The following is a 25617-nucleotide window of genomic DNA, read 5'->3' as shown; positions in this document are numbered from 1 at the left end:
AGAAGGGTGGATAATTCATGAGTGTTCTGGAAAAAAGGCAGGCAACAAAAAAAAAAAAAAAAAAAAAAAGAGGAGCTCTGGAACTGAGGACTCCTCCCCACTTTAGACCATACAGAGTAACTTCTGGATGTTGCCATGGCATTTGTAAACTGTCTTGGTGGGAATGTCTTTTAGCATGTTGATGCATTATAATTAATGTATAATGAGCAGTGAGGGTGACCAAGGTCTCTTTTATCTCCATCTTGATGTCAGTGGGTTTTGGCCGGCTTCTTTATTGTATCCTGTTTTATCAGCAAGGTCTTTGTGACCAGTATCTTGTACCGATCTCCTATTTCATCCTGTAACTAAGAATTCCTAACCTTCTGGGAATGCAGCCCAGTAGGTCTCAGCTTATTTTACCCAGCTCCTATTCAAGATGAAATTGCAATGTTTCAAAGGCCTCTGACAGAAACAGATGAGAAATCTGAAGTTCTATCGATGCTCTCCCTTTCCCTTTAAGGTTCATCTCCTAGTAGTTCTGCATAAAATTGCAGAAGGTGCTATTTTCCATCCACTACTAAGTCAGCCTTCGTTATAATCCCCTCTTAGCTCTTACTGAGTCCTGTCTGCTATTCTCAGTCAAACCTTAGATGTCCATTATTTTCCCTTCATCAAGAGAACCCCAGGACTTAACTCTTTTACAGCCTAGAGCAATACTAAACCCATAGACGGTTCCAGGATTCCACACTACAATGCTACCTAAATTCTATTAACTCACAGCATTTATGTGTATCTGACTTGAAAGACAAGTATAATCTGAAATAAATATGTTACAAGGAAAATAATCACATTAGATGTTAAATATGTCTGTTTTCAGACCAGAGAGGAGAAATGTAATTTATATCTCTGCAAGATTTCCTTAATGAGCACATTATTTTTCCTAGCCTTGTCTATCTGAGTCTACATCTCACCCTGTAATTAGCCCTTCACCCTCTACTCCTTTATCCTTTTACTAGGGAAACCCTTGATTAAATAATTCATCGTCTATGTTCAGAAAAGTTAGAATTGTTCTGGCTAGAACCAACACCAGGGGTGGGCAGACTTCAGCAGAACAGTGAAAACTGGCTTTAGTCATTTCAAGCCTTCATCCCTTTAAAATCTCCATTTCCCTCAGACCCCAGGTTTTTATCTCTTGTTAAATTTTGGAAAGTAAAGACACTCACAGAAATATAAACACTGGCTGGATGTGGTGGTTCACCTCTGTCATCCCAGCACTTTGAGAGGCTAAGGTGGGAGGATTGCTTGAAGCCAGGAGTTTGAGACCAGCCCTGGAAATATAGGGAGATATTTTCTCTCTTAAAAAAAAAACAAAACAAAACAACAACAACAACAAAAAAACCCCGGCCAGGCGCATTGGGTGGATCACTTCAGATCGGGAATTTGAGACCAGCCTGGCCAACATGGTGAAACTCTGCCTCTAATAAAAATACAAAAATTAGCCAGGAGTGGTGGCTAGTGTCTGTAGTCCTAGCTACTCGGGAGGCTGAGGCAGGAGAGTCACTTGAACTCGGGAGGAGAAGGTTGCAGTGAACTGATATCACCCTACTGCATTCCAGCCTGGGTGACAGAGCAAGACTCCAGTCTCTAAATAAATAAATAAATGATAAAAATGAAAAAAAAAAAAAAACCCAAAAACCAAAGAAAGAAATATAAACACTGACAACACACAAGTCATTTCCAGAGACAGAATCTACATTATTATTGAAGAAAAGAAATATTTTCCAGATGACTCTACAATATGACTTTTCCCAGCCCACAATGTATATAACATTTAAAACAATTTTTAAAGAAATTTCAATCTCTCATTCTTAAATATTTCAAACCTGCAGACAATCTATTAAAAATTACTATTTGCTGTAGTGATTAAGATATTTTAATGAAATAAAATATTATAAATACATTTAAAGTCCAAGGTAACAGCTTTGTCAGTGTGTTTATTTCTAGTGAGTGTGTTTATATTTTACTGCATGTGGGTTGAAAAAAAGTCTCACCTTCTCTAATATTCTGGTTCCAGTCCAAGCCCTAGGGCCTTTGGTTCCTATTACTAAACCTTTCCAGACAATATTTACCTCTGGTTTGTTCACAGTTAATTGCACAAAGAACCTAGAAATAGGAGGAGGGAGTATCCAAACTTACTGTGACCCCAACTTGTGCAGGTGCTTTACCCATCTTTTTATATTTCATCCTAATATTCATTATATAAATGGAGAAATTGGGACCCTAAGAGTTTAGGGTCTTAAACCAGACCTCATGCTTGTAAAGAGCCAGTATTTGAAACTTATTTGGCCTTCTTGCCAAGCTGGAAGAGAAATGTGGCATCTCTACTCTCTAGAGTAGGTTTATTATTTAAACTATGAAGTGAGTAATGTTAATGCTAGTATTGTTAAATGAAGGCTAACTCTGTAATGGAATATGTATATCACTTTAACAAGTACCTCACCAATGCATTCTGAATATTGTTCACAATAGAATTTTCCATTTCTAAATGCATGACCAATTCAGAGAGAGAGCTCCAAAATTAATTTGATAGTCATGATGAAAGCTTTGGGACTTTTAATATAAAATATAGATTATCAAGATTGCTACCATAAAAACAAAGAAATTCTTACAGATAACTAGCCACGAATTATGGATGGACCAAATGGGATGTATGGAATGATAAATTTTTAGTAGACTTTGACAATGATATGCACATAATTTTAAAAGATAACATCTTGAAATATTACTATTTTGGGGTCTTCTAAGACTTTGAAATCAGTGTTGGAAATAAGTTAATATTATGTATTTATTCTATTTTCAGGAAAGCAGTTTGTAACATGTTTCTATTGATATTACCCTTAATGTAACTTTCGCAACAACGAGCTATTCACGTTCTGTTGTTTTGATGATCTTAACTAGGATCTAATATCTGATATTCAGAGGATACTGTAATATTGGCCCTACAACTTAATGAAAAACAGCATTACTTACTTTTATTTTTCCAGAGGCAGCTGGAACTCAACAGCTGAGTGACTAATAAAACATGGCATCTACTTTCTAATATAGAAACAAGAAAGTAAAGCTACCAAGCGTTATTGTAAACTGGGTCACAGTCACATAACATGTTATCTGAAAAACCTGAGTGGTGCTGCAATTAATGAATCACCTGGAACTATAACTGGGCTGAGGTATTTTTTTTTTTTTTGACCTAACCTATTTTTCACAAAACTAAATGCAAAGCTTTGCAGAAAGGAAACAAAAATGTCATGCCATCATTATCAACATATACACATCATATAAATCAAGTATTGAGTAGTGGAGGAGAAGGGTAGGTAACAGAAGTAATATGTATTGAGTGCTTATTTTTTTTATTAACATGTACTGTGACTTTTATATAGGTGCCTTATTTAACCCCCACAAAAAAATCTTGTGCATTGATATTATGATTCCCATTTTACTGATGACGAAACTGAGGTTTATAATGTTTAAGTGATTTCAGCAGGTAGTACATTATATGAATGGGGTAAAAAGTCATTCCGTTTGACTCCAGGACCATATTTCTTCCCAACAAACCTCAGTGCCCATGAATGAACAAAACATTTTAAAGGATGAATATTCCTTGGGTTCCCCAAAGAAGACATTTTGACATAGAACATGGCCTGCAAAATGCTTGTTTATACTCTTAAAATTAATGCTTGTGGAAGGGAGAAGATGAAGCAGGAGTGAGCAGAGAGAGAAGTCAAGCTGTGACACAGACCCAAGCTAACGGAGGTCATAGGAGCTTTGGCAAGTTTTTCACTGAAGGAGGGTCTGGGTGGCCTCTCACAGTGTCCACCTCAAAGTTACCAGGTGCGCTAAGGACTTCCCAAGAAAACTGATTAGTTTAAAAATGTATAGAGGATGACAGTTTTTTGCATTTGTGAGATATTTCAATGGATTGGCTAGTTTACCTTTTATAAGCTGAAACTGCAATACAATTGATTCACTGTAATAGTAAGAAACAAGAAAAGGAGGCCAGGTGCAGTGGCTCAGGCCTTTAATCCTAGCACTTCGGAAGGCTGAGGTGGGTTGATAGCTTGAGCCCAGGGGTTCGAGATGAGCCTGGACAATATAGTGAGACCCCCACACGTACAAAAAGTAAATTAGAAAAAAAAAAAAAGAGAAACAAGAAAACATATTTTCTGTTTCATCACAAGTAGATTGTTGAGCTTAAGATAGTGTTGGAAAAAGTATTTTCTAAGATAAACTAGAAAGCTACCTCTCCAAGAAAATTGCCAGAAAGGCAAAGCAATAAGGTGAATAACACTGGCCAGGAAGTGTGGCTATACTGTCAAGAAATTCTGCCTAGCTAAAGAAAATTACCAGGAAATGGTGGAGATACAAGTTCTGAGGATAATGCGAATTTGATTTCAGTTGAGATTTTGGTCCTTGAATGTACAATTATTTTGAAAAATGGCAATATGATACAACCATTATTTATCTGGCAAAATGCATTCTAGAATGAGGATTTTTAAAAATTAGGCATTTCCCGGAATAACATCAAATTCATAAAATGCTTTATTGGTAATGTAAACATGTCTGTTTAATTTTTTACCTGTTAACTTACTGTTTTCTGCTTATGCATTCGTTGTTTTTGCAAACAGTACTTTCAGGTTATTGTATTACTGCTATCTTAAAGTTTCTGTTTCCTCACATATCTGTATTCTTTCATTCTCTCTTATTTCCACTGACTTTAGATCTCCTTCATTCTGAGAGACAAGAGCCATGAAAATGAAAGAAAATAGAAAAGGGTTGACAACAAGATCCAAAGAAATATCTCCTGAACATAAGTAAGTGACAGTTTGGAAAGAGCACCAAGAAATAGGATAGGAATCACTTTGTCTTGTGTTTATTTAACTGCCTGTAAAAATCACTGCAAATGAAAGCTAGGTACCAAGGACAGCTTACATACCTGGCACTCAGCAGACTCTCAGAAAATAGTAAGTGAACACCAATTAAAAGACAAATAAATCCTGTGTATGGCACTATTAGAATGTGTTAAGCATTGTTTATGGCCACAATTCAAAATTATTAGAATCGGGAGGGGACTATTGAGATGTCTGTGGCATTCTCTGTGTGACTTGCAAGTTGAGAGATGATCACCTGTGATAACTGCCAAGGATGTTACACAGATAGTAGCTATGTCTTCTTAGTTAAACTCTTATTTCTTGAGGTATCTATGTTAATATAATTATTAAAGAAATCTACCTACCTAAAGTCCTATAATTGCATTCCATTGTAAACTTTAGAAGAGCTTAGATACCGTTTCTTGAGAATAATCTAGGGACAAAAATTTCTGGTTGTTTTGAAGTAGAAACTGGGGGAAGAAAAAAGCCCAGCTAAAAACAGAACACATCTGTTATTGGGAGCAGAGTCTCTCTTGATCCTCACTGCATCATTTTCCTTGATCTTCGTGACTTGGAAAGCTTAGTCTCAGAGCTGAAGCCACAGCCACTGCACAGAAAGAGATGAAGATGATGAGCGAAAACGTTCTATACTTCTGGTGAAAAATAGACTCATAGAGGAAATTAAAAAACAGGCATTAAAGCTAGAAAAAGGTCAGATAAAAGTTATAAAACTGCTATAGGTAGTAAGGGAATTCTTTTGTAATTGATGAAGGGATACGTTTCCTTTAAAACAGTAGTTGGAAAGAAATGATATCCTGAAGTTTATATGCTACTCATTACCTGGACAAATGGCCATATGGTTAGTATGTTACTGACCAATTCATTCCACTGACTCTTGATTGATGTGCTCTTCTTTAATGCATGCATGCATTCAACAGCTCTTTCTGGGAACATCCCATGTAAGTCAGTAACTGTACTCCATGATGGGAATCTATTTGTGAATGAGACTAAAACCTTTCTTGTCTTCTTAAAACTTGGAACCTACTGCTTGGGTGAGTGTTAGTAATCCTATGAAAGAAAATTGAGCCGTGGACATACTAAGAAATATTATCTTTTAAAATATCAGTTCTGTCTGACTGAGGCTCAAGGTCACCTTGGTTTAGTCATTTCCTTTCTTTGAATCCTACTTACTATGCATATGTCCTTATCTTTCTGCATTTATTAAATAAAAAGACTTTTATGTATATTTAAAATGTTGTATTTTTATTTACTCTATTATCTTAAGTGAATCAGGCTGCTTACAGTGCGCTACCTGGATTTCAGTCTCAACTCTGTAACTTAATATCTATGTGACCTTGATAACATACGTATATCCTCTGAGTTTTGGCTTCCCACCCATTAAAAGGATATAATAATAGTACTTATGCCATGGGTTTGAGTATAGGGTGAGGTAGTGCATGAGACTCGGCATCTTTTCACATGTTTATTAGCTATTTATGATTTATCTTCTGTGGCATGTGTATTCTTGTACTTTGCCAATTTTTTGATTGAGGAATCAGTCCAGTCTCTAAATCCAAGTTGAATTATTTGGGAGATGATTTTCATGCCTACCTTTCTCTTTTTCTAGGTGACTGATGTGGGCCTGAGCCAGGGTGTACGCTGGCTGGTTCTATGAGGAGGGGAAGAGGAAACGAGGGTAACAGATCCACTGTAATACTAGGTTAGGCTGGATTCTGACTCCCATAATGAGGAGATCTATTAGTTTATGTATGATCTATCTATTAATTACCTACCTATTGTCTGTCTATATGCACACACATATAGACATATGTGTATATATACACATACATAGACATATGTACTGTCTATATACATATATATGTGCATATATATGCATCTACAATTATTTTTGCTATTTTAAATTAAGAGAAGGAAATGAACTGTTTCAAAGTAGTATGATAGAGACTTTTGTTGCTAGCCAAAAGGAGAAAAAAGCCTGGAAGCAGGATCAACTCTAACAAGCCCCCACAACACCATTTGAAATTATATGTTGTATTAGGCTGTTCTGGAATTGTTATAAAGACACACTTGAGACTGGGTAATTTATTAAAAATAGAGCTTTAATTGGCTCATGGTTCTGAAAGTGTTACAGGAAACATGGTGCTGGCACCTGCTTGGCTTTTACAGAGGTCTCAGGAAGCTCAGAATCAAGGCGGAAGGCAAAGAAGCAGTAGGCATGTCACGTGGTGAAAACACCAATGGGAGGTGCCACACACTTTTAAATGACCAGTCTCGCAAAAGCTCACTCAATATTGCACCAAGACAGCACCAAGCCATGAGGGATACATCCCCATGATCCAGACACCTCATACCAGGTTTCACCTCCAGCACTGGGGATTGCAATTCAACATGAGATTTGAGCAGAGACAAATATTCAAACCATATTATATGTAATGTTATCATATTACATGTAATATTATCATATTATATCAAATATTATTTATACAGCCAGGCACAGGGCATGCACTTGTATTCCAAGCTACTCAGAAGGCTGAGCCACGAGGATCACTTGAGCCCAGGAGTTCTGGGCTGTTGTGCACTATGCGTATCAGGTGTCTGCACTGAGTTCTGCATCAATCCTGGGAAGGTGGGGGAAGGTGGAAGTGGGGGACCACCAAGTTGCCTAACAAGGGGTGAACTGGCCCCTTTCAGAAATGAACCAGGTCAGAAGTCCTGTCCTGATCCCCAGTGGGATTGCACCTGTGGATAGCCATTGCACTCCAATCTGGGCAACATAATTAGATCCTGTCTCCAATACAGATATACAATTTATATAGATATTCATTTAAGTGAGTGAGAAGTGTATGGAGTAATTTTGGAGTCTTGTTAATTTCCTAAAAATAGGAAATTAATGCAATGTAAAATGAATCTACGTTTTACAATTCTGTTTTCAATTGTCTGTTTGATGGAAGCAATTATAAAATACACTTTGTTTTAATGTAATGGCTTCCTTAGATACCCTATTATAAAAAGAGGCATTATAAGATAGTATTACATTTGTCATTCATTGCCCTTGCTGTTTACATTTTATTATTCTGATTACTTTGAATACTGATGTGGAGGAATATTCTTTACTTCCTTGGTCTAATGCATTAATATTAAGAAGTTTAGCAATATTACATATTTAAAATAGCAGTCTAACATTTGTTACATTGTGTATATGCTACACCAAAGTTTGCTAATTCTCTACTGAGTTACTTCAAAATAAGTATACTAAAATAATATATGAGATCTACAAAAAATATATAGTTGGTAGTAAGAAAGCATTGGTATTTTAAATCCTTAACCCCTTATCAAATATTCTAGACATTTGTGTTTTTCAAAAAAATCTAATCTTCTACTACAACAGAAAGACTTTAATTCATATTCAAGAAAATTTTGAAACCTTCAGTAACATTTTCAATTTTCAAATGCAAAGTTTACTATACCAAACCATATGTTTATTTTTTCACCAAATCGGCTAAATAGGGAACACATTGCTAGCACTAATTTATCCAACTCAGTGTTTAGACTACATAATTGAATTCTTCTCAATCAATTTACAGGTGTGTATAATATATTTATAGTGATTGAAACATTTTAAATGATACACGCTTAGTTTATGAATATAGCTCAGTATGTAATAAACTTTTATTTTTTAGCATTTTTTTTAATCTGGAGGCTGAAGTTTTTATCATTTTAGTATGTTCCTTTCAATTGCACACCTGAAACTTAGTAAATATGAACACATTTTAATCTCCCCTTTGGTTATGTGTTTTATTCTTTAGATGCAACAACGAAGTCTTTAAAAAAATCTCATTTCTGAGCATATAAGCATCTGGAAGACAATTGAGTTTGTAAAAATTGCAGATTTTTATTGTCTACACTTACTACAAATTTATCAACCTAAAATGCACTTACCATTACTTAAGTGAATCAATTGTAAAACTAAATTTCAAAAGTGCCCTTAACGTAGAGAAAAACCACATTCAGTGAGCTGTAGATGACCATTAAAGAGGGCATTTTTCCAAATACTCTTTATGACATTGTGTTCGTGTTCCTTAATGTCTCTTCAGGGTAACTTACTTGCTTATAGTCACTGTAAATTTTTTTTTCTTTGAAATAGTCAGCAGATACAGTATGTTAGATTAACATAATTAATAATATTATATTTTATGTATAGTGCAACTCCATACAAAACCTTTGCAGTAGAATTAACACATTCATGTGCTTAATGATGATAACATACTGTTGGATAATAAACAAGAAAATATTTAATACTTTCCCAAAATGAGAATAATTGTAATAATGTGAACTAAAAGATTGGTAAACAAAGGTTGATATTTTGGTAGATATTTTGTAGATATGTTGTAGATATCTACAAATACAGTAGATACTTTGGTAGAAGTGAATATTAATTTGCATAATATAATATTTGATAAACAGTGGCATTCGTTCCAATTAAGGAACTAAAGGAAATAAATTTAGACAACTAGTATTACCTGCCATGTGAACTGGGGTTTATTGTGTAATAATGGGGAAAAAAGCACCATCATTCTTTCTGCAGAATCAAGTAGTGAAAGACATGACAATATTTGAGATAGCCCCTTTCAAAAAAAAAATAAGTCTAATACATGTATATAATAATGCACTTGGAACAGTTTTATTAACATATAGGAAAACTAACTTGTGTAATACAATTGCTATTTTCTATAATCATACAGCTGCAGAATGGTGTCCATATACACAAATATATCCTAAATAAATGTGTGTTTCTAATCATATATGGATCAGTCAATAAAATATAACAGATATACCAGCAAAATCTGTTTGCTATGTGTTTATTTTGGTTGTCAAGGATAAATAACACTTTTTGTTATATATTTAGTTTCCTTAGTACTAGGAAAAGTGATACTTAGCATAATTTTACTGGTATACCCTGTTAAAGTTTCCCTATGATTTACTGTCTCCAAATTTCTTGTTCAGTCCTGGAATTCTACAATGATCATTGTGATAGAAGGTACTATACCACTTTTTTTTTTTTCCAAAGATGACTGACTAGGGGTATTGGATGCCAGTTCTCCTCAGAAAGAAGATCAAAGTTGTAGGTGGATGGTCATGATCTGAGTGGAAGGCTGAAGGAAGAGGTCCAGGACCTGTTGGAGAGCCCGTGGAAAGAAGCTGGAGGACAGAAAAGGAAAGCAAGAGTCTAGCAGGGATGGACCACTGAGGAACTCAGAGTCCCGTGGAAAGGGTAGGTGGCAGTATTTCTCTGTGCTCCCTGCACCCCTGTGACAATCTACTGACTGCCAAATTGTCTGAGAGTCCCTCTACCCTAATGTTCCCAAGTAAACCTTTTGGTGACAATTTGGGATCTTCTCAGGGACAGAGCACCAGGTGGCCAGCTCCTGAAGGTGTGCTGGCACTCCCCTCAGGTCTGAACTGAGATGGTGGGCACTATACTGATTCTGCACCCATTGTGGGTGACTATCTCACCTGGGAAACCTCAGCCCTTGTTTTGCTGCATCATCAGATTCCCCACAAACACACCCTAGAACCCGCTCTGACTTTGGCAACCATGGGGCACTAAGTGGGTTTCTGGGGAGCGGCAGAATCTCTGGAGATCTAGTGTCAGAATCTCCGGGCAGCCTCAACACGGGCTGCTCCCATGGGAGTGGGTAGTACAACCTGCCAAAGCCTCCCTTGGGACAAAATAAAAGGGCATGGCATCAACAGCTGAAGGGGGTGTAAACGATGGCCAGGAATGAATACGGAGGGGAGGTTCTCTCCCACTCCTCCCAACCACTGTCGCAGACACAGCAGAGACTTTCCTTGCTGGAGGCTGACACGAGTGCATTTTCACTCGTGAGGCAGCCTTTTCAGCACTTTTTGTGGTGGCTGCGCCCCCACTGAAAGTGAGCCCAAGCTGCATGGACTTGCATGAAGGGTGGACCCATTTCCCTGACCTATAGAGAGCAGCAGTGTCTGGGTAACCGAGAGCAGAGAAACCGCACAGCTCTGCTCTGGAATGGAGGAAGTGGCTCTGCGTTGAACCCATTTTGGGGGTAGCCACCAGAGGAGGATTTCGGGGGACCTCAGTTGCACTGCAGCTGGTAGCCAAAGGACAATGTCAATATTAATCAAAGGTCGCAAGCCCTGCAACAGGAGTTTAATGGGGAAGAAGATCGCATTCCTCCCTGGTCAGAACAAGCAGCTGGTGCATCCACCCTCACACCGCCTCTTCTCAACCCACCCCGTGAGACCTCAGTGTATTCCAACGCAATCTCACCCTGCTATCTCTCCTCAACCTCTATCGGGGCAGGTGCCTCCGCGCATTATTGGGCTGCCCCAGGGCAAGCTGGCGCTTACTCTTATACGCCACCTACTGGACTTCACACTGAACTGCACCACCAAATAAGAAACCTTTCAGAAAGGCGTATGCTGGTGTAGAAGATCAGCTTCCTGAGACTTTGGCACTCTCAGCCCTGTAGAGAATAGTGTGTCAGATCATATATTTAATATTTTGCTACAGCAAGAGGCATTTGAGAAAGCCACGGCACAAAAGCTATCCATAACCAAAGAACCCATACAGAACCTTGGCCTTCTGAAAACACCCAGAAACAAAGCCAAGCAATCATACACAATCAATATACACTACAGTCATATGCTCAAGGAAAAAATACATAAACGAAAGTCTCATCCAAGCAATAGCAAATTCAAAAACAATAAGCAAGAGCTTCTTTAGATGAGAAGGAATCAATGCAGTAATTCTGGCAGAACAAAGACTCAGGGTGTTTTGACACCTTCAAAAGATTGCATCAGCTGTCTAGCAATGGATTCTGACCAAAATGAAAATTCTGAAATGACAGATAAATAATTCAATATATGGATTGCAAAGAAGTTCAATGAGATTCAACAGAAAGTTAAAAGCCAAAACACACACAAAAAAACCAGAAAACATGATTCAGGATAAGAAAGATGAAATAGTTTATAGATTTATATATATAAAACAACATATATATAAAACACTTCTGAAATTATATATGCTTTATAATTATTATATCAAATAATTATTGAATTATTACAGTTTTCAATGATATATAATTAAAAAATATAAATGCATATTGAAAGAAACTGAATATTATTGCATATATATGATATATATATTGAAATAACTGAATGAAATTAGAACTAATAAAATCATATACAGAATTAACAAAACACAAAGTTGGTTTTTTGAAAGGATAAACAAAATTGATAGACTACTAGCTAGATTAACCAATAAGAAAAGAGAAGATTCAAATAATGACAATCAGAATTTATAAAGGTGGCATTACAACTGACACCACAGAAATACAAAAGATCACTATAGACCTCTATGAACAGCTCTAAGTACATAAACTAGAAAACCTAGAGGAAATGAATAAATTCCTGGAAACATATAATCTCCCAATATTGAACCAGAAAAAAACTTGAAATTCTCGACAAATAACATGTTATGAAATTAAATCAGTAATAAAAATAATTACTAACCAAGAAAAGCCCAGAACCAGATGGATTAACAGCTGAATTCTACCTGACATACAAAGAGCTGGTACCAATATTTCTGAAACTGTTCCAAAAAATTGAGGAGGAGGGATTCCTCTCTAATTCATTCTATGAAGCCAGGATCATCCTGATACCCAAATCTGGCAAGGACACAACAGCAATAACAAAAAAACACAGACCAATATTCCTGATGAATGTAGATGCAAAAAGACTCACCAAAATACTAGCAAACCAAATCCAACAGCACCTCAAAAAGATAAATTATTATAGTCAAGTAGGTTTTATTCTAGGGATGCAAGTTTGGTTCAACATACATAAGTCAGTAAATGTCATTCACCACATAAACATAAAATAAAAAACATGTGATCATCTCAGTAGAAGCAGAAACAGCATTTAATAAAATCCAGCATCCTTTTCCGATAAAATTCCTCAACAAACTAGGCATTGAAGGAATATACCTAAAAATAATAAGAGCTATCTATGATAAATCCACAGCCAACATGATACTGAATGGGGAAAAGTTGAAAACATTCCTGCTAAGAACTGAAAAAAGACAAACATATCCACTGTCACCACTCCTATTCAACATAATACTAGAAGTCTTAGATAGAACAATCAGGGAAGGGAAATAAAAAGCACCCAAACTGGGAAAGAAGGAATATTAACTCTGTTACAGATGACATGATCTTATACCATGAAAATCCTAAAGATTCCTTGAGAAGATTCTTGGACCAGATAAACAACTACAGTACATTTTCAGAATACAAAATTAATGTTCAAAAATCTGTTGCATTTCTCTAAGTTGACAGTGCAGAAGCTGAGAAACAAATCAAGATCTCAATCCCATTTAGACAACTACATACACACACACAAGCATAGGAAAATATTTAACTAAGCAGGTGAAAGATTTCTGCAAGGAAGAACTAAAAAACTCTGATGAAAGAAACCGTGGATGATACAAACAAATGAAAAAAATCCCATGATCATAGACAGGAGGAATCCATATTATTAAAATGACCATATTGTTCAAAACATTCTACAGATTCAATGTAATTCCTATCAAATTGCCAGCAACATTTTTCTCTGATTTAGAAAAGACAATTCTAAAATTCATATGGAACTGAAAAAGAGCCTGAATACCCAAAGCAATCCTAAGCAGAAAGAACAAAGCCAGAGGCATCACATTACCTGACTTCAAATTATATTACAAGTCTAAAGTAACCAAAACAACATGGCACTCTTACAAAAATGGACACATAGATCAATGGAACCGAATAAAAAACCCAGACATAAAGCCACATATCTACAATCAACTAATCTTAGACAAAGTCAATAAAAATGAATAATGAACATGGGACTCCCTATTCAATAAATGGTGCTGGAAAAACTGGCTAGCCATATGCAATAGAATGAAACTAGACCGTTATCTCTTACCATATAAAAAAATTAACTCAAAATAAATTAAAATTTTAAATGTAAGACCTGAAACCTAAAACTTCCAGAAGCAAACCTAAGAAAATCTCTTCTAGATATTGGCCTAGGCAAAGAATTTATGACTAAGACCTCAAAAGCAAATGCAGCAAAAATAAAAATAGACAAATGTGGCTTAATTAAACTAAATAACTTCTGTACAGCAAAAGAAACTATTGACAGAGTAAACAGACAATCTATAGAATGGGAAAATATATAAGCAAATTATGCATCTGACAAAAGACTCATATCTAGAATCTATAAAGAACTTCAACAAATCAACAAGGAAAAAAATCCCACAAATAATCCCATTAAAAATGGGCAAAGTATATGAACAGACACTTATCAAAAGAAGACATACAAGTGGCCAAGAAACAGAAAAATTGTTCAACAACAGTATGCATCAGGTAAATGCAAATTAAAACCCCACTGAGATACCATCTCATACCAGTCAGAATGGCTATTATTAAAAAGTCAAAAATTAACATGTTGGCTAGGATGCAGAGAAAAGAGTGCTTAAGCACTGTTTTTGGGTTTGTAAATTAATTTAACTGTTATGGAAAACAGTATGGAGATTTCTCAAAGAATTAAAAATAGAACTACAGTTCCACCCAACAATCCTACTACTGAGTATCTACCAAAGGAAATTAAATTGTTTTATCAACAAGATACCCGAACACATATGTTTATGGCAGCACTATTCACAATAGCAAAGTCATGTAATCAAACTAAGTGTCTATCAGTGAATGACTGTATAAAGAAAATGCACTGTTTATATATATATGCGTGTATATTATATATACATTAGATATATATTTATGTCTATCTATAATATATATACACCATGGACTACTACACAGCCATAAAAAGAATGAGATAATGTCCTTTGCAGTAAGATGGATGAAGCTGGAGGCCATTATTCCAAGTGAAATAACCCAGAAACAGAAAGTCAAATACCATATGTTCTCACTTACAAGTGGGAACTAAACAGTGTGTACACATGAACGTAAAGACAGAAACAATAGACAAGTGAAAATAGATACAAGTGAAAAGCTACAAAACATTATCTGCTTTTTTTCCCCTTAGTATTAAAAAAATATGAACAAATAAGGAAGCAAACTAGTTGGCCATTTGGGATATTATTTGCCCAAAGTGGAGAGGGTGGGAGAGGGTTAAGAGCTGAAAAATTGCCTGTTGGGTACAACGTTCACTATTTGCATGATGAGTTCACTAGAAGCACAATCCCCACCACTATGCAATATACCTATGTAACAAGCCTGGATGTGTGCCCCCAAATCTAAAATAAAATTAAAAAAAAAAACCCAAAAAATTACCCCAATTGCTCAAACTAACTTACTTTCTTATTTGTTTGTAAGTGTTTTTAAAACATTGAAGGAAAAAAAACAGAATTTTTTTTGTAGATTTTCACTTGTATCTTTTACTTGTTTTATTTATATATAGAATTCTTTTAAATTAAATTATTGATTGATAGATTATTACTTGGTATATCATGTATGGAAAATAACTATCGCCAATACCAACTAAAAGAAATGTCATTTGTTTAATCATGTAAATGCTATGTTGAAACTTTTATCTCTCTCTTTTTACTTGTTTTACCATTGAATTTAATGATTTGGATTCTTTCTTCTTTCTCATCTGAATCTGAAACCCAGAGCTATGCAGCAGAACACTAGCCTTTGGGAAAATTAATAACCATCAGCGCGACCACGAGTAGGTTCCAGGTCACCAATCCAATCCTCTTTGGTTTCCTCCTAAAAAGACAATTAACAACGACAAAATAACCCCCTTCTAAAATTTAACAACAAAAAATTTAACGACTAAAAAACAAAGCATCTTATTTTGCAACCCTCTTCTGTTTCTTTCCTCGGGCTCTGAGATGTGAGGAGCATCTCTTGTCTTCCTGGGTCCTGCTTCTCTTCCAGGGTTCCTAAGCCTTAAGAATCCTCCACTTGTTCTGGCTGGTCATGCCTCAGGGCCTCCTCTGTGTCTTGAATAATTAGGCTGATTTCTGGGACTTTCCTTGTGTTTTGCTTGGCTTAATCATATACATACTTTCTATAACCAGTACCTAAATGCAGTCCTTTAACATGACCCACATGACCACTGTTTTCCCATGCTGTTTCTTATTGAATCCAATACAGCTTTTCTTACTTGGTTTCTCTGTGAATCCTGGCTTTCTGTAATTCTGAGGGGATATATCCTAGAAGTTTCTGCCTTTAAAAAATGTTGTAAAGGGAAATTGGAAACAATACAATTGGCACCCTTATTGGAACAGTGAAGAGGTCTGCAATAAATCTGTAGAACTTATTGCTGCAGCTTTGAAGCTTTGAAACAGACCAATTTACTTTCCTTTCTGTAGGGTCTAATTCATTAGACTCCCGCTATAAAACTTTTATTGGAGAAGTTGAATCATAAAGTCAACCAGAAAGAAAGGATTTGGTGATGAGTGGTATAAGTGTCATAATGCAAAGGATAAAATGCTATGCACAAAATAAAAGCATTTATTTACTGCTTTTAGAAGTGAAACAGCTTAAAAAAGACAAGACTGCATTCCCAGTGATGATAAATTTATGTTTTGCAAACTTTACAATGGTTTGGCAAAGTGGCAGGCCTGCTGTATTGGAGACATGATTACTATATCTGTACCTCTATAACACACACACACACACATATATAAGCATACATTTTTGTGTGAATGTGCATATATGTGTGTATGCATTTCATATACATATATAGACATACTGTATATATACACACTATATATAATATATATGTATGTTCTAACTAGGGCAGAATACTTGGAAATCAAGAAATTTCTCCCTCTTTTATAAAATTTAGGGTAGATATAAGTCTCCTTCCCACATGCTTCTTGCTTAGCAGATAGATTTGATTAAGATGACTATCTGAATTATAAATAAGTGAATACTTTTAAAAAATAAAGGTAAAACCAATAAATTGGTTTGTTGGTTGACAAATGGATAATCAACCAACCAATCAAATATTAGTTGTAATATCCTGTCAATGGTTATACTCTCTTTCTCTCTCACTTTTATTTTATACTAAATATCACATTCTTTAGAACTGGAAAGGAACAAAAGGCTAGGATTTTAGACTCTTTTATAATTTTCTGGAAAACTCCAGTTATGTCTATTGAAGACTTAAAAATATGTGAAGGTTACTTCTCCAAGCATATCATTCCAATACCCTATTTACTAGAAAATATTTTCCTATTGAAGTATTTTAATGGGAAACATTAAATATTTTTCTATTTCCTATTAAAAGAAAATTTGCCTTTCTATAACTTCTATTCTTTTTTTTTTTTTTTTTTTTTTTTTTTTTGAGACAGAGTCTCGCTTAGTCGCCCAGGCTGGAGTGCAAGGGCGCGATCTCGGCTCACTGCAAGCTCCGCCTCCCGGGTTCACGCCATTCTCCTGCCTCAGCCTCCCGAGTAGCTGGGACTACAGGCGCCCGCCGCCTCGCCCGGCTAATTTTTTGCATTTTTAGTAGAGACGGGGTTTCACCGTGTTAGCCAGGATGGTCTCGATCTCCTGACCTCGTGATCCGCCCGCCTCGGCCTCCCAAAGTGCTGGGATTACAGGCGTGAGCCACCGCGCCCGGCTATAACTTCTATTCTTTTATGCAGTAGATTCTTGATATCAATATGTTCTCAAAACCTTTTCTTCACTTGCTATGACTTCATTTCCCTTGTCTACACTCAAGCTTTTGTTAAAAAACAGTTCAAGTCTTTTCATGTGCTCCTCATTTATGGTTTCCTGATCCTTCACCATCCTGTTTTTTTTTTTTTAAATTCATCTTTTTATTAATATTTGTTGGGAGTCTAATATAATGTGGCAGAGAGCTCCAGGCATAGGAAAAGCAGCAGGGGATAGAAGAGAGTCATTTTCTCATGGAGTTGATAAGATAGAAGAAGCAGAAAAATAATCAAGAAAACCCTCATATGTCAGTTGTTGGTAAGTGGTAGGGAGAAGAATTAAGCAAGAAGAGTAGATGAAAGTATAATGGCGCAGGAGGCTGTGAAGACCTGCCTGATAAGGTGATATTTAAACAAAGACCTGAAGGAAGAGAGAGGATGAGCGATGCATATATCTAGGGAAACTGTGTTTATGCATAGAACAGAGAGCATGAAGGCTCTGGGATAAGAGCCTGCTTAGCATGTTCAGAGAAATCTAAGGAGACTGATGTTGACTGAAGATGGTCACTTGAGGGGGAAGTGATAGGAAAATTGGTCAAAGAATTGGAACTAGTCTATGGAACCAGACTAGTTATGGGAACTAGTCTGTAGGACCTCAAGTTTTAAGCAGAAAAGGCTATTAGTTTATTTTGAAAAAGATGGTGGGGTCTTCAATTAGCATACCAGAGTTGGAGATGACAGGAATTTCTTAGAGTCCGAGTAGTCTTGGAGATAAAGCTGACAGGATTTGTCAATAGACGAAGGTTGTGGAAAGAAGGAGATCATGGCTGACTGAAGTTTTTAGCCTGAACAAATGGACTTGTTCTTTCTGGAAATGGGTAACCCAGTTTTCTTAGGTCAGAAAAATACTAAAGTTGGGCTACAATTCCTTAACAGCTTATTCTTTGATAGTGTAAACTTCACTCAAGAACTTTTTATGTCCTAGGTGTGATCTGTTTGGTACAAAATAAAGCAATCATTTTTTATGATCTAGATTTATTGTTATTTTATCTCATGATCTAGATGTACTGTTATTAGTGTACAGTGATATTACATCATCGTTTGTGGATGTCTACTATTTTTCATGTTGAGTTTACCTTTAGGTTAAATCCTGGTCTAATTTTCAACCCCAATCTGTGTGGCAAGGGATACATAGCTGTTTATCAAATATATATCCAGGGATAGATAGCTGTTTATCAAATATATATCAAATATAGATAGCTGTTTATCAAACAGCTCAACTACAGTTCTCAGCCTCTGTTGTAGTGAAAAGTAGCCAGATGACTGAATTCTAGACAACGGAACATGGGCAGAAGTGATGAACATGACTTCTAAGCTTATCTTTCAAAAATCGTTCACTCAGAAAGCCTCCACTCTTTTCTCTCATAAGGCTTTCTCATTGACACAAGATAATCCAGGAAGATTTTCAAGGCAGATTCTCTGTGTAGAGGAAAACAGTTCTCTCTTCCACTATTTGTAGTATATGTGAAAGAAAAAAAATGATCTTTTGAAAAATGATACTGCTAAGAATTTGGTATTAATCCATTACAGCAGCTAGGAGCACCTTAACTATTTGAAAATTGGTAGCTTAAGAAGGGATGTTATAAATAAAGGTTAACATTTGCAACATTTCCCAGCAGTGAGAGTGGCTGCTAATGAGAACAATGAAATGAGAGATTGGATATTAGTGGCAAAACGTTGGTGAAATTGTCCTTTATGATAACTTGAAAAACAGATCAAATGCCTCCAAGACTGTATTTCTAAGGAGAAAGCTACAGGATAGGATGTTTTTTATTTGTAATAGAAGATATTAGAAGAAAGAAATGGGCTTGCCCAACAATTAGTTGATTTTGTAGGCAAATATATAAAATGAAATAAATACTCCAGATATCTGAGACCTCAAAAGTTTGAAAAATCTAAATTCTCCTAAACCTCAATGGTATAATATCGAGAGAAAACTTTAGTTTAAAGGCCCCATTAAGATTCAGCCTTTTTAAAAGAGTAAAATTGAATATTACTTTTACATATAAGCATGATGCCTCTGGAGGCTGCCATTAAACTGAGGAAGGGAGAGAACTCCAGAGACAGAGAGAGGGAGTAACACAGAGAGAAGGAGTGACTGGTGCAAGAAAATGATGGAAAAAAGTAGATACAAGAGCCAGGGCTTGGAGGATGACCACTGGCCCTCAGAACTAATGGAGGCAACTAGATTAGATACCTGCTAAGTTTTTGAGGTAAGTATATTGGCAAATAAATCATAAGTCCAGATTATAAGGGAAAATGTGCCTAGAAGATAGAGATGGTCATCACTAGTAGCTCCAAATCACCAAACTCCAGATCACCAAATGATCAAGGGAGCTCCTTTCAGAGAGCAAAATCAGCTCTAATCAAGAAAACACATTTCCACTGCAGGCATCCCCTGCCTTGCCAGCAGAAACACATAATAATTATCGTTAATTAACAACCATGTGTTATCCATCCTTCCAATTTCCAAATGGGAATGTCTACTGTGGATATCATGCCCCTGGTCCACCATTGTATACCTGCCTGTGATGAGAGAAGATGACCTGCCCATGGATTGCTAGATCACAAAAAGCCATACCTGGACCTGACAAAGAGGCTGATGTATAACTCAGAGATTTTCTACATTAAGCTGAATGAAGTGGACAGACAGGATTTTGTGCTGTTTTCCTTGAGGAAAGGATGACTGTGTTCTATGTATGGAAGAATGTAATGGATATTTGGTGACTAGAAGGGTGGACTAGGACAGAGAATGTCTAGTTATTTATCAAACCTATTTCCCTTTCCTTTTGGCATAAAGCTAGACTACATTTCCCAACCTCCCTTCAGTAAAGTCTGCCTTATAATCAAATTCTGGTCAATGTGGTATGTTTCAGACTGCTATGAATCATTCTGAGGTCCATAAAATACTCCTGAATGATTCTGATTCCCACTTTCCTTGCCTTGCAGGCTGGTCGAAGTCTAGAGTGACAGTGAAAGCTACATTTGCACTTAAGGACAACGGAGACTAGAGCAGCTTGATTTTCTAAATAACGACATGGAGTAAAATTTCCTCCCTTGCCCATTCTTCCTCCTCACTGATTAGATTTTTATGTGAGTGCAAAGTAAACTTTGATTGTGTTAAGCTATAACTTTAAAAATTTATCTTTTATAAAGGATACTAGTTTGAAAAATCTTTACTAAAACTATAGTACTTGGTTTGTTGGGTGTTTGAACCTAAGACAAATTATTTATGCCGAATCCAGATCATAACATCGCCTGAGATTTATGTCTCTTCCGATATTTTCCATATACAATTTTCTTAATGATAAATTTCAGATCAAGGCCCATAAACCCTAATGCCTTCAGCATCTAGACAGTTATAAATGGAAAATAGAAGGCAGTACATCCCAAGGAACTAAAGAGAACATGCCCTACCTAAAGGCAACACAGTAATTTAAAAAACCTACTGGCTAGTGTACTTCAAAGACTGCAATATTCGGACCTTTGATTTGCTTCTCTATTTGAATATTTTAATAAAAATTTTCTTGCACAAAACTGAAGAGTGAGCCACTCAATTTTTTTTTACACAAACATGTATTCATTAACCATATTCTTTGAGTGTGTTATTTCAACTGTTTGCCAATTTACTGAACTTCATTAGTTTGTGGTTCTTATTTCTCTTATTCATTTATAAAGATATCAAGAGAAACATTGGCTCATGGCTGCTGAAATCCAGAAAGATGACTTACTTACATCTATATATTTGGGGCTCCAAATGTTTGAAATATCTGAAGACCTTCAACATATAAACCACATAAATAATTTGAATATTCTATCTCATCTCAATTTATTCACTCAGATTTCAGGGGAGATGGAACTGTGAATCTGGATTCTTGACCAGCTCCATAAGCGATTTTTATGATTTAGTTCTTCTCATTTATTGTATTTTTCTAATCTAGAATCCTAGCATGTAAAATTAGATAATGTTTACTATAAAATGACTGTGTCTTTAAATTAAAAGTTGCCAATCTCTTTTTTTGTAAAAGATCCCACAGTGAGTATTTAGGCTTTGCAGCCCATCCACAGTTTCTGACTCATATTCTTCTCATTTTACATATTTTAAACATTCTTTTAAAAATATAAAACTATTAGTTCATGATTGTATGTATAAAAAGAGGCCCTGGCCCATGGGCCATGGTTTGCTGATACGAATTCTCTTCAAGATGTCTATGTACCTTTCCTTACATGAATGGTTCCTAAGTTGTATTCCATGAAATTGTAACCCTGAAGGATGTATAAGCCAACAATTCTCATTCAAATAATTGGTGGAAGTACTGTACATTATTTCATCCTTATGAAGATTTACAAAGTAAATCAACATAGTAAATGCTCATATATAAAGATGAGAGTTGTCTGATCAATTAGCTCCATTTTTAGTAGTACTTTTTGAATACAGAATCCTTTTCTTTCTCCACAGAGTTCTCATTAATGTCTTGAAAATTTAATGTTAAATCACATGTATTGAAGAATAGTTGAAGAATTTTAGTGTCTATAAAATACTTCAAATGCTCTTTTCCAGGATCTTAAAATCTTGCCCATGACTAAATATTGTTAAGCTTAATAGTCTACAGTATACAGAAGATACTTTTTAAATCCACTTTCAAAAATTGAGTTGATATTTTTAAATCTCTGGTTTTTAAAAACTTTTTTTCATTTCCATTACTCCTCAATAAGAGCACCTAAACAGTTTTATGCTATTCTTTTTCTGTATAATGATCTACTTTGCAGGTTTTCTCAATGGTCCATCCTTTATAGGCAATTTTAATTTAGTAACAGTTCAGTTTTCTCTTCAATTTCTTTAGTAATTCACCTTAAACTTTGGGTTCACTTATTGGTACTCTATCTTTAAGCTCTTATTCTCAGTGTTTACTCAGGAAAAATGAGATTCAGAATTCCATAATTTGGTCAACCATGTAAAAATAGTTGACAGAATTACAATTTTAAAATACTTATATATTGTAGGTAATCATCTTGTTATTGCTTTGTTATTATCTGTAACTATCTTGTGGTTATAGAATGTTATATTTTTAAATATACTTAATCTTATATATATTTAATTTTATATGAAGCCAACACATTTGGAACATATTTTTAAAAACACATATTTTGTGTCTATAAGTAGAAAAGCAAAAAGTAAATAATTATAGTGAACACTCTTAAAGTAGCTGCTACGTGCCAGCTACTGTTCTGGGTGTGTATTTTAATTAATATAATACTCACAATGGCCCCAAGGGATAGGTGCTTTTATTGTTTGCAATGTTAAGATACAGAAATTGTAGCATAGTGAAGGTAAGCAATGTGCCTGTGACACACCACATATTTAGTAATTGGTAATGTCAGAATTGGAACTGTCACTCTGGCTTCAGAGATCCATAAAATGTGTTATGTTGCACTCCACTTCTTCCAGTTGAAAGCATTTTAAATAACTTGAAGGACCTCGTTGAAATCACAGGAGCTTGATACGAGTTGGTTCATTTCAGAGAGTAGCACAAAAACTGATAAATCCTTGCATTATTTATTTTGATTGAAGGTATTTGAGAATTCTATGTGTTTGTATGTGTGTCACCTGTGACAAAGGCACTATAACTTTTGTTATCTAAATCGATTGCATTATTTCTTTTAGCTTTGCCGTGATGCTGAAATGGGATCCAAGTGGCCTCAGAGTCTCATCTACAGGGAACATTACCAATCTCTTCAAGACATAATTACAGGCTTATATATGCTTAATTTAATTAACAGGTTAAAGACTTCTGTGTAAAAACTGTGATTTCCTGGCAACATTCTGGAAGCATGCAAGAGAGAATTACAATTGATCTGGACTTTAGAGTTTCGTGTATAGACTGCTATCTGAAGGCACAGAGAGAAAATCATGTCTACAGCTTCGCCCTGTAGAGTGAAGTGAGCTTATTTTAGGTAACCCAGACAAATCAAAGTCTGTACATTTTGCACCTCAAATGCCAAGTGGGTTACCATAAGCCCATCACCCTCAATACTCCCCACCACATACTACTCTATCTTTGACTTGTGATCTATTCTCATCAGCAAACAAGATGGGAGAAAAATAAAAATACATGCAAGGTAAGATTTGCTCCCCTGACACACCCTCATATCTTGTTCTGGGTCAAAAACAGTTGAAGTTTCTTCCTGCTTTTCTGAACACATTGCTGATAATTGTACAACTCATAGTAAATTTTCTCTCTTACACCAACACATGTGATCTGGAAATGGCCATTGGTGGTCATAGGAATGCAGTCATTATTCTTCTGTATTCTTGCACATTGGTTTCCGATTTCTCTTTTCTGCTGTGTATTCTTACCGTGTTGCTAGTGTTGTATTTTTGGCATATTATTTAGATTTCTGGAAAGACTTATGAAATTTAAGGATGTGAGAATGGAGCCTTAAATAATTCAGAATATTCTAGAAATAATCTTGTTTACATGGATATACCTGATTATGTGGGGATATTTTAATTCCACTTGAATTCAAATGAAAAACTGCCAAGGCTTTCTGACATAACAATTTCACCTGTCCTTTTTCTTGGCAGTATTTACACAGACATTTTAAACATATCATTAAACAATTAGCATTATTCTCTTTGTCAGTAGAAAAAAATATATGAAACTCAGGGCTTCAATAGTCAAATACTAAGACAGTGATCTTTTATTCCCTTCAATAAGTTGAACTCTTTTTAATTCTAAGCCATGCACTGTCACCACACTAATTGCATTGTAGATAGACAGTTCTTAGCTTTGCTCTGATTATAAACAAATGTATTGGTAGGAAAAAAATGCTGTGAGATCTTTAAATTAATACAAAAGAACAATATCTGATGTAGTTAAATTTTTATGTGTTTAGAGTTGCTTAAATTTGTCTGTCTGGCAAAGTGGGAGCATGGTCTTATTAAGCCAGAATAGGTGACTTAGATATACACACATAAAGACTCACAGAAAACAGTCAATACTCCTAAACCCAAACATCCTTGAAAATGTATATTTTGAGACTGTGAATGACAGAATGACAGTAATTTTTATACTTAGAAATTTGTACTTAGAAATTTTATACTTAGAATTTTATACTTAGAAATTAATATCCCACCAGTGTAAAGATGTAAGATCATTTAACACTCACTTTACTTATTTTGTGCCAGATACTGTGTTCTGCATGAGAGATCCAAAAATGAAAAGACATTTCTCCTTTTTATAACTTACATTTTATCATATAGATAGACATGTAAAATATTACAGTACAATGTAGATTCAACAATAATGGTATAATGGAAGAATATCAAATCACCTTCTGGGATTACAGTTTAAATATATTATCATTAATACCCAGATATTGATGGCCTAATGCCAAGGGAACCGGGAGATTTTTTGAAACTACTTTAAGCTGGAGAGCCATGTGAAATCTTGTAAAGTTTAGAAGCTTGATATTTCTGTATTTTAGATATAAAGGAATAGGGGAGGAAAAGTAAGTGAACTTTCACAGCTAGGTTGCTTGAGGTCCAGTTTTATTATGTAAGTGAATCAGCAACTCCAGTTCATACAGAAAATTGGTTGAGGAAGGGACAAAAAAGTGTTCTAGGCAGCATTACATACAAAGGCCTGAAGATGTAAAAATTATAGTAATTGGAGAATTGCAAATGGTTTGTTGCTACTAGAATTAGGAATGTAATTTTTAAGAGATTGTAAAATAAAAAAATAATAAAAAACAGAATAGTCTGGGCTGGGTGCGGTGGCTCACACCTGTAATCCCAGCACTTTGGGAGGCCCAGGAAAGTGGATCATCTGAGGTCAGGAGTTCACTACCAGCTTGGCCAACATGGTGAAACCCTGTCTCTACTAAAAATACAAAAAATTAGCCGGGCATGGTGGTAGGCTC

General features: G+C 35.5%; 1 long non-coding RNA gene across 1 annotated transcript; it reads left to right on the top strand.

Annotated features, from left to right (window-relative positions):
• The first annotated feature begins 10000 nt into the window (after positions 1 to 10000).
• Positions 10001 to 24092, top strand: LOC105486212 (uncharacterized). The gene is made up of 3 exons (XR_011620542.1): positions 10001 to 10197; positions 20644 to 20787; positions 23476 to 24092. It is a non-coding gene; the product is annotated as an uncharacterized lncRNA (long non-coding RNA).
• The last annotated feature ends 1525 nt before the right edge of the window (positions 24093 to 25617 follow it).

Source organism: Macaca nemestrina, chromosome 3 (assembly GCF_043159975.1).
Source record: "Macaca nemestrina isolate mMacNem1 chromosome 3, mMacNem.hap1, whole genome shotgun sequence".
Classification (NCBI taxonomy): domain Eukaryota; kingdom Metazoa; phylum Chordata; class Mammalia; order Primates; family Cercopithecidae; genus Macaca; species Macaca nemestrina.
The sequence above is the reverse complement of the archived record's forward strand: the minus strand, read 5'-3'. Positions and strand labels throughout refer to the sequence as shown.